We start from the raw sequence: 10,562 nt of genomic DNA on the forward strand, positions 1-10,562 counted from the left end.
ATAAAGTTACTAAAGGAAACACACTGCACATTATATAATGTTTTTTACAAAATGGATTACATGTCATAATGCTGACTCCTGAGACGAGACACAGAAATAAAAAAAAAAAAAAAAGTTTTATTCCAGTTTTTTTTTTTTAGAACATAGAGAGGAGTAAATAACATAGCACAGACACTGTGCCATCATGCTTTAAACCAGACATCACTAAATGGCTGACCGTGTGCCGAATCTTGACCCCAGTAGCAGCCATATCTGGCCCACAGCCTCGCCAAATAGTTGCCTGAGTGTTCTCTCCCCTCCCCTGGCCGCTGCCAACATCCTTGATTACATGGGAGGCGCGGCAGGTCTCTGCCTTTCACCATCGCATCACTCCCACTTCCTCCCCCTCCCCACAATGCCCTACCTTATTCATACAAGCCTGGAAGTGCTACAGGTCTGGACAAAGGGTGGAACTTATTTGGTTACAATGCAGGTGATTGGTTGCCAGGACAGCCCCACTGCCTAGCAACCAATCACCCACCTTTAACTTGAAAAGTCCTGCTCTTTGTCCGTACCTGCCATGTGTGCTTCCCGGCTTGTGTGAATAAGGTAGGGAAATGTGGGGAGGGGGAATGCTGCAATGATGAAAGGAACAGTCTCACTCTGTAACTTTGAGTGATGACTGTGACGGAGAGAGTCTGTGATAGAGGGGTATCTGTAAGTGGTGAAGAGGAACTGTACTGGAGGATCTGTGATGGAGGAGGGGAGAATGTAAGAGGGGGGGGGAATGAGGGCACTGATGTACGTGCTTGTTCACACTTGTGCAGAGATCTATGTTTTTCTGCCCTAGAAAAACACAGGTATCTGCAAGGGCAATAGAAAACAATTGTGACGTGCACAGGAGGCTGTGATGTGAAGGATCTGAGTCATCACTAATATGACACTCTGACCTCAGTTGGAAGAAAATCTTAGTAACTGGACCCCCCCATGAATTTTAATTCAGTGTCCCTGCTTTAAAGTATAAGGTTTTTGTTATTTATTTTTAGTGTTACAACCATTTTAAGATTGTCATGACTGTATTTGAATAAATGTAGATTAATGTATTTACTATAAATAAGACATCCCCTGAAAAAATAGGATTTTTAAAACGGCTTACCTGTAAAATCCTTTTCTTTGATGTACATCAGGGGACACAGAGCCATAGTAATAACTATGTGGGTTATATCGGCGTATCAGGTGCTGGACACTGGCACACCCCTTAAGGCGTGACCTTCCCCCATATAACCCCTCCCATTACTGGGAGTCCTCAGTTTTGTAGCCAAGCAACCAAAGTGTATAAGAAGAAGGGAGGGACCCCTGTATCCCCTGATGTACAAAGAAAAGGATTTTCTTTTCTTAGGGGACACAGAGCCATAGTAATAACCATGTGGGATGTCCCATAGCAATGGCAACTGAAAGGGTGGGGGGGGAGACAGAATCAAGGAAACAGGAGGCCAGAGGACTCATACTGCAGCCTGCAGTGTATGCTGTGCCCAAAGGCAATATCCTCATGACCTTTAATATCGATTTGATAAAATCGGATAAACGTCTGCACCAAAGACCAATTGCGTCTTACAGATCTGAGCCATAGAGGTCTGATGATGCACCACCCAAGAGGCACTAATCGCCTTGGATGAGTGTGCTCTTAATATGAGAAGGAAGAATTTTCTTCTTTAAGCTGAAGCTTGATCAATCACTTGACAAACCCATTTAGAAAATAGTGGCTCTTGACGCTGCCTGTCCATATCTTGGACCCTCTGGCAGTACAAACAAAACCTGAGCGGTCGCCTTTAAATAGATTCTGATCGCTCTTACTACATCAAGAGACTGTAGTGCTTTCTCTTCCCCAGATTAAGGCTTCTGGGGAGAAAAAAGGAAGAATATCATCTTGGTTTAAATGAAAACCTGTTACCACTTTTGGTAAGAATTCAGGATGAGGACCTCAAACTACCTCATCCTTATGCATGATGAAATATGGCTCTTACAAGACAGAGCCGTTAGTTCCAATACTCTTCTAGCAGAAGAAATGGCAAGCAAAAATTATCTTTCTTGTCAAAGAACCAAGATAATTTCTCGTAAGGTTCAAACGGCTGATTCAGCCAAGCCAAAAAGACCAATTTTAAATAAGGATTTAAAGGTGCCCTGATAGGGGGGATAAACTGTGTTACCCCCCTGAATAAGCCATGCACCAAGAGTGGGAAGCAAGAGGCCATAGGAAAAGACATTGACACGGCCTGGATATGGCTCTTGATAAAAGTCAAGGCCAGCTTCATTTCAGAACCCATATGCAGGAATCCTGCCTATTGACATACTTCCTGGGGGGTGCCAACCCCTGAATCCATACCAAGAAACCTATGCCTTCCAGATTCTATAGTAAGTGATTCTGGAAGCCGGCTTCCTGGGCTTAGTCAAAGTAGACACTACTGAAGGAGATCACTCACGATTCTTTATAGAGTGGGTTTCAAAAGTCAAACCTGTTAAACTCCTTGTCTGTAAAGTAGGATGAAATACCGGACCTTGTACAAGAAGGTCTGGCTATAATGGCAGAGTCCAAAGGACTCCTACTGCCATCTTTATGGTCTCCATAAATTAAGATCTTCTGGGACCCAGCTGAGGCCACCAAAATCACCTCCTCCTTTTCCTGCTTAATCCTGCGGAGAAGGCGCAGAAGTAGCAGAGCTGGAGGAAATGCATAGATCAGTGAAAACTGATCCCCTGGGAAGACTAATGCATCTGTTCTACCTGCTAGCAGACCCCGTTTGACATAAAGTTGTCAACCTTATTAACCTCCCTGGCGGTATGATTCAGTCTGGAATTAGGTGCTGAAAGCGGTACAATTATTTTGCACGGAAATCTGGCTTTTATTTTGTAGTCCTGTAATTCTTAGGAATAACGCTCTTAAATCTGTTCAAACCAGAGTCTAGCAGACATCCCGGGTATGATAAAGTTTATAATATAATAAAGAATAATAAAAATTATTCAATAATGTAATAAAATCCTAAAACACTGAAAAATTGACACTTTTTGGTTGCTATGGACAATTTCCAAATTCCAGGCAGTAAAAAACAGTATTTATAATATAAAAGTGCATGCAGGGCATTACACAGACCACTAGGGACAAAGGGGGCGTGTATTTTTTAATACAGCACTATAATCTGTAAGATTACAGTGCTGTGTGTGTTTTTACTTTTTTGAATTTGCCGCGGTTCTCCGCTCCCGTGCGCCGTAACGTCGCAGGGAACGGAGCTCGGCGGCATTCGGCACTGTGAATCGAGCGGAGGACGGCTCGATCACACAGCGCGGAGGACATCGCTGGATCCAGGGGACAAGGTGAGTAACTCTCCCTGTGTCCTCCCCTGCATCGAGCGAAGCGATCCCGAGTCTGGCTCGGGGTTACCGCTCCTGTCAGTATATTCCTACCCCGAGCCAGACTCGGGATTACCGCTAGGGGGGTTAATGAATCTGGACGCTAATAGGTCCATGTCCGGAGTAGTCCATCTGACATATTGCTAGGAAGATGTCGGGGTGAAGAGATCATTCTCCCAGAAATAATTGTTTGCGTCTCAAGTAGTTATACGCCTGAAATATTAAAATTGACGATAGGCAAGGAGTGTTGTGTTCTGCCAAAGCTAGGACATTATTCACCTCCTTTTCTGGGCTGCACGACTTCTCGTGCCTCCCCTGGTGATCGATGTAAGCCACTGCCGTGGCTCTGTCAGACTGAATCCTGTCAGGACAGTCCTGTAATCTGACCACCAAGATTCTATGGCCAGATGTACTGCCTGAAACTTCCAACAAAGTTGACCTGGACCCTCTCCCCTGGGCAGAATCTTCTTCCAGGGCTGCTCCCCAGCTTAGAAGGCTGGCATCTGTTGTTAACACCTTGCAGGATAATTTTCCCTCCTGCTGGATAACCACCAATTTAAGCTCTGACCTATTTTGGGAGCCAAGCGTATTGGAAACAAACAAGGCCTGAATCCTCTTTATTCCAGACCGACAGGATGGTGTCTTGAAGCAGTCTTTGAATAAAACTGCGCGTCAGGGCCGGCCCTGAAGGAGGCCACTATTTCCCCTAAAAATCTCCTGCAGCCGAATTAAGGAATTTTCCTTTATCTTGATAAGTTGAATTAGTCCTGCAATGGAATTTATTCACGTCTGGGGTAAGAATACCTTCTTCTATATGGAAACTATAACCAGCCCCCAAGTAACCTCCTTGGTGGTTTTAAGGGGACTCTTCCTAGGCTGAGAATCCAGCCTAGAGATTTCAGATATCTACAGCTGAGATCAGACTCTAAATTTTAGACCTGACATGACAACACAGCACATGGAAGGAGAGATTCCTGAGAAAATCTACCCTACCTTTCCTCGCAGCAGGGTTTATCAGAGATTTAAAAAAAAAAAAAATCTTCGCCCTTCACGGTAGGCTCAGAGACGTTGAAAGGAAACCTTCAGGAACAGGGGTACACTCAGGTAATCCTGCAATACTGGACCCGCGAGAAGACCCTGCCAGTAAACTTTTATTGGCTTTACTACCAAAAAGTACTGGATCCCAGGGTCCAGCTTTAAAAGCATTGGCAAGGAAAACTTTGTGTCTTCGGATGATGAGGCCCGGGTACCATTCATTTAGTCCATTACGGAGACATCAGAACGGATCCGGTCAGGATGGCTGGCTCTCATCAAAGGATTACTGCCCGTGGAGCTCAATACAACACATGCCCAACACCTTAAACACTGGCGAACCAACTGAGGACTCCCAGTAATGGGAGGGGTTATATGGGGGAAGTTCACGCCTTAAGGGGCGTGCCAGTGTCCAGCACCTGATACGCCAAAATAACCCACATAGTAATTACTATGGCTCTGTGTCCCCTGATGTAAGAAAAGAAATAGGATTTTTATAACAGCTTACCTGTAAAATCCTTTTTTGGGGTACATCATGGGACACAGAGGGATAGTATTAACTTAATGGGTATATAGGCACCTTCAGGTGATGGACACTGGTATACAAAATACAGGAAGTTCACTCCCCTATATAATTCCTCCACCTAACAGGAGTACCTCAGTTTTTGTAGCAAAGCAATATTTAAACCCCAAATGAGGGGAGGGACCTCTGTGTCCCATGATGTATTCCAAGAAAAGGATTTTACAGGTAAGCTGTTATAAAAATCCTATTTTCTTTATCGTACATCATGGGACACAGAGCCATAGTATTAACTTAATGGGAGGTCCCATAGCAATGCTATTTGAAGGGAGGGAGACATAACCCGTTGGGTACCCCCAGACTTGAGGACCTTTACTGCTGCCTGCAGCACATTGCACCCCAAAGGCGATATCCTCATACCTCCTTACATCCACTTGGTGAATGTATGTACTGAAGACCAAGTTGTGTCCTTGCAGATCGAGCCATGGAGGCTTGGTGCTGCACTGCCCAAGAAGCCCTAACCGACCTGGTAGAGTGCGCTTTGACTTGAAAAGGTGGAATCTTACCCCTTAAATTATTAGTCTGAATTATAACTTGCCGAATCCACTTAGCAACAGTGGATTTCGATGCTGCCTGTCTTTTCTTAGGATCCTCTGGCAGAATAAATAAGACATCAGTCTTCCGAATCTGAGCAGTCGTCTTTAAATAGACTTTGACCGCTCTCACCACATAAAGACAATGTAGTGACTTTTCTTCCCTGGAACATGGTTTTGGAAAAAACGATGGAAGGATAATGTCTTGGTTCAGGTGGAAACCTGAGACCACTTTTGGTAAAAAACTTGGACTAGGGCGCAACATCACTCTGTCTTCATGAATAATCAAATATGGCTCTTTCAGAATTGGCTGCTCTTTCTTGTAAACTCTCCTTGCTGAGAATATAGCAACCAAAAATACCAACTTCCTATCAGAAGGACTAAGGGAATATGTTGTATCGGTTCAAATGGCTGTTTTTGTAACACTGACAAAACTAAGTTCAAGTCCCAAGGGTTCAAATGAGGTTTGACTGGCAGATTAAGCCACATCACCCCTTGCATAAAACCTCGGACTAAAGAATGTGTAGCAAGTGGTCTTTGAAATAAGACCGATAAAGCTCAGACTTGGCCCTTAATAGTACTCAAGGCCAACTTCATCTCTACCCCAATTGTAGAAAGCCAAGAATTCTGCCTACGATATACCTCCGAGGGTGCCAACCCTTGGATTCACACCAGTTTAGGAAGCTGGCTTCCTTGCATTAATCAAGGTAAGAGATTACTGACCCGGAAAGCGCACATTTCTTCAGAATGTGGGTTTCAATAGCCAAGCTCTTAAATTTAGCGTTCGTAAAGTAGGATGGAATATCGGCCCCTGTGAGAGTAGGTCTGGCTCTAGTGGAAGGGACCATGGACCATGGACCCTCCACTGCCATCTTTACGATTCCTGCATACCACAACCTTCTGGGCCATGCTGGTGATAGCAGAATTACCGGCTTTCTTTCCAGCTTGATCCTGCAAAAAAGACAAGGCAGCAACTGAATAGGGGGAAATGCATAGATCAGTGAGAACTGATCCCACTGGGTCACCAATGCATCTGTCTCGCATGCGGGTGGATCCCTTGTCCTGGACAAAAAGTTGACTAACTTCACGTTGAATCTGTATGCTAATCTTCGGAGCCCAAAAAATGTCAGGGTGAAGAGACCATTCCCCCGGGAATAACTGCTGGCGAGACAGGTAGTCCACCTGACAATTCTCTACTCCCGGAATGAAGACTGCCAATAGGCACTGAACATTCCTTTCTGCCCAAGCTAGAATATGGTTCACCTCTCTCTGTGCTGACAGACTCTTGGTTCCCCCTTGGTGATTGATATAGGCCACAGCTGTGGCATTGTCGGATTGGATCCTGACAGGACAATCTCGTAACCTGGATGCCCAGAGCCAGATGCACTGCCCGAATCTCTAGGATATTGATGGGTAAGGTTCTTTCGGCTCTTGACCACTGTCCCTGGACAGTTGTCTTCTCTAGTACTGCTCCCCAGCCTTAAAGGCTGGCATCTGTCGTTACCACTTTTCAGCTAAAAGGTCTGAAGGATTTTCCTATCAGCAGATTCTGGGTTAGTAACCACCAACTGAGGCTTTTGGCTATCCTTGGGGACAGCCGCATTGGCAAGTCTAAAGCTTGAATTGTTTTGTTCCAAGCATACAGGATACTGTTTTGTAACAGCCTGGAACTGGGCATAGGGAACCACTTCGGATGAAGCTACCATCTTTCCTAGCAACCTCATGCAAAGGCGAATGGAGGGATCACCTTTTGACCTGACCATCTGCACCAGCTGTCTTATGGAGTTGATTTTTGCCTGAGGCAAGAACACCTTTTTCTGGGCTGTCTATGATCAGAACCAGGTACTGAAGCCTTTTTATCGGTTTTAAGGAAGATTTCTCTAGGTTGAGAATCCAACCCAAATATTCCAGGTACCGTATATACTCGAGTATAAGCCGAGATTTTCAGCCTCTTTTTTGAGGCTGAAAGTGCCCCCCTCGGCTTATACTCGAGTCATCGCTGTCTGCCTGCTCGATCAGCGTGTCGAGCAGACAGACAGCGGCCATTCTATAATTCAAAAGCCGCGCCTCCGGCTCCGCCTTCGCCTGTGATAGGCGGAACACTGAATTTCCCAGCAGCCTGTGTTCCGCCTATCACGGACATCGTCTCATCCTCGTACTACGGACGAGGATGAAAGGATGTCCGTGATAGGCGGAACACAGACTGCTGGGAAATTGTGTTCCGCCTATCACAGACAGGGAGGCGCGGCATTTGAACAGGGGAATGGGCGCCGACGAAGAGCGGTGATCCTGGGACGGGACCGGACGGAGGCTCGGCTCGGGACGGGACGGGACCGGACGGAGGCTCGGGACGGGACGGGACCGGACGGAGGCTCGGCTCGGGACGGGACGGGACCGGACGGAGGCTCGGGACCGGACGGAGGCTCGGGGACACAGGTAGGCTGGACACACAAGGCCACACACACACACACACACAGATGGATGGATACACACACAGGGATGGATGGATGGATGGATGGACACACACACAGGGATGGATGGATGGACACACACACACACAGGGATGGATGGATGGATGGACACACACACAGGGATGGATGGATGGATGGACACACACACAGGGATGGATGGACACACACACACACAGGGATGGATGGATGGATGGACACACACACAGGGATGGACAGGCATATCTCACCCTCGGCTTATACACGAGTCAATAGGTTTCCCAGTTTTTTGGGGGTAAATTGGGGGCCTCGGCTTATACTCGGGTCGGCCTATACTCGAGTATATACGGTAACTAGTTGTAAATGTGCATGCTTTGCTTCAAACGAGCCACGACTGGTCTATTAGCAATAGATCGTCTAAATACGCCAAGACTGTTATGCCCTGTGCCTTTAACCTGGCTAGAGGTGGGAACAGGACTTTTGTAAACACCCGGGGTGCTGTAGCTAGCCCAAAGGGAAAGGCTACAAACTGGAAGTGCTGCTGTTCTACCTCGAACCGCAGAAACCTTTGGCGAGTGGGAAATATAGAAACATGCAGATATGCATCCCTGATGTTGATAGATGCCAGAAGTTCTCCTCCTTGTAGGATACAAACCACTGACCTGATCGACTCCATGCAAAAGTAGAAGATCTTCAGGAACCGATTTGGATTCTTTAGATCTAGAATGGGTCTGACATCTCCATTCTGTTTTGGTACTGTGAAGAGGTTTGAATAAAACCCCAAACCTTGCTCTACCTTGGGGATCTGTATGATCAGCCCGAGCCATTAATTGGTCTAGTGCCCGGCACAGAGATTGCCTTTTCCCTGGATCTTTGGGAACGTTTGACCTCAGGAAACGAGATGGTGGAAACTCCCGAAATTTCAGCTTGTACCCAAGAGTTAACGCGGAGATGACCCATCTGTCCTGAATTTGTAACTTGTAGTTAACGATGGACTATGAGGGTGCTGGTGAGTGCAATCAATTCAGTAGTGAGTAGTCAATTCAGGAGTCTTCCAACTTTCCAATACAGATGCAATGCAATACTGATACAATAAGCTGAAAGCTGGAGGACATGTCTGCAGGAGCCTGACATTGCACTCACCATCCACTGATTTGCTGGTGTAATGGGCTACTAGGGGATAAAATCATAAATTTAATTTTTTATTGTTTTCCTGCAAAAGTACGTGCATTTATTTTCTTTTCCCTAAAGGTCAACTTGGCCTTTAGCCTCAGGTTCACACTAGATTGCGAATAGATTCCACACTGCATCAAAATCGCAACCCGCTCATATCGACACCCCCGCAATCAGTTAGTTAGCAAAACACATTGCTATTTGCAGAATTGGATTTCATGGGAGTTTGGTGAAATTTCCTGAAAACTGCAGAAGTCTTCCCCCCACCCTGGCGAGGGGGGCATCTCTTCATAATGAGGCTTTAGGATTCTGCTTTGCAGGTTTCCGGCCTCAGGATTTCTTTTGAGCCTGGGCCTGATGCTTTCCTCTAGAGTCCGACGGCGGAGGCGGTCGCCAGTGCCTAGAGGCGGAAGCCCCTGGCGCAGGAGAAAGAGCCTGTTTAAATCAAGGGCGTTTATACTTTCTTTTGACTGGCAAAAAAAAAAGTACTTTTCCCACTGGAAATTGTTTGGATGTATTTGTCCAAATCATCCCCAAAAAGCTGATCCCCATGAAAAGGGAACCCAGTCAGGAGCTTTTTATATGGTGCTTCGGCTGACCAATTTTTTAACGACAGAATTCTACACGTGTACTAGCATAAGCATAAGGGGGGACGCCTGGTGAATAGAATCTTTAATGGCATCTATGGCAAAGCATAATGCTTTTGGTAGTTCGGCTAAATCCCAGGCTTGTTGTACAGGAACCTCTTTAAGGGCCTGTCTAAATTGGTCCTTTAGGGATTGACAGACACCCATTGCAGCGACTGCAGTCATCGAGTAATGGCACCTGCCAAAGAAAAAGTGGATTTTAACAGGAATTCCAACCCTTTATCTGCTGGATTCTTAAGCATTTGTGCATTGCCTACTGGACAAGTTATAATTTATTCACACTGGAAATCGAGTACTGTCCATTTTTTGGCAAATTTCTCCTCCATGGGATAGAGAACTGAAAATTTCTTTGGAGGAAGTAAACGCTTATCTGGGTGATCCCATTCAACATAAATAAGCTGTTTTAGTAATGCATGGACAGGAAATGCATGCAAAGGCTTTGAAGATTTTAAGGAACCCAAGAAACCGAGCTTTCAGCAGACTCTGTTAGGGGTAGCATGAAAGTAGAACGAACCATCTCTGTAAGATTGTATCAGCAACTTCTCATATTGTGAGGCTGAAAAGGGTTCATCGACCGTTGTTTCCACCTCAGAGTCATTGGTTTGTCTTTCCGCTTGATTGCCTGAGGGTAACACCTCATCCTGTGCCTATTGTTTCCCTTGCAAAGGGTCTAAAAGTGGGGGAGGGGGATTTAGCACTCTTCCTATCCATCTGAATGGAGGATGCGATTAAAGCCATTAATCTTCCTTCCAGGCAGAGCGGAGAA

Source organism: Lithobates pipiens, unplaced genomic scaffold, assembly GCF_037356315.1.
Source record: "Lithobates pipiens isolate NorthernLeopardFrog02 unplaced genomic scaffold, aLitPip1_a1.2 Scaffold_3, whole genome shotgun sequence".
Lineage (NCBI taxonomy): Eukaryota > Metazoa > Chordata > Amphibia > Anura > Ranidae > Lithobates > Lithobates pipiens.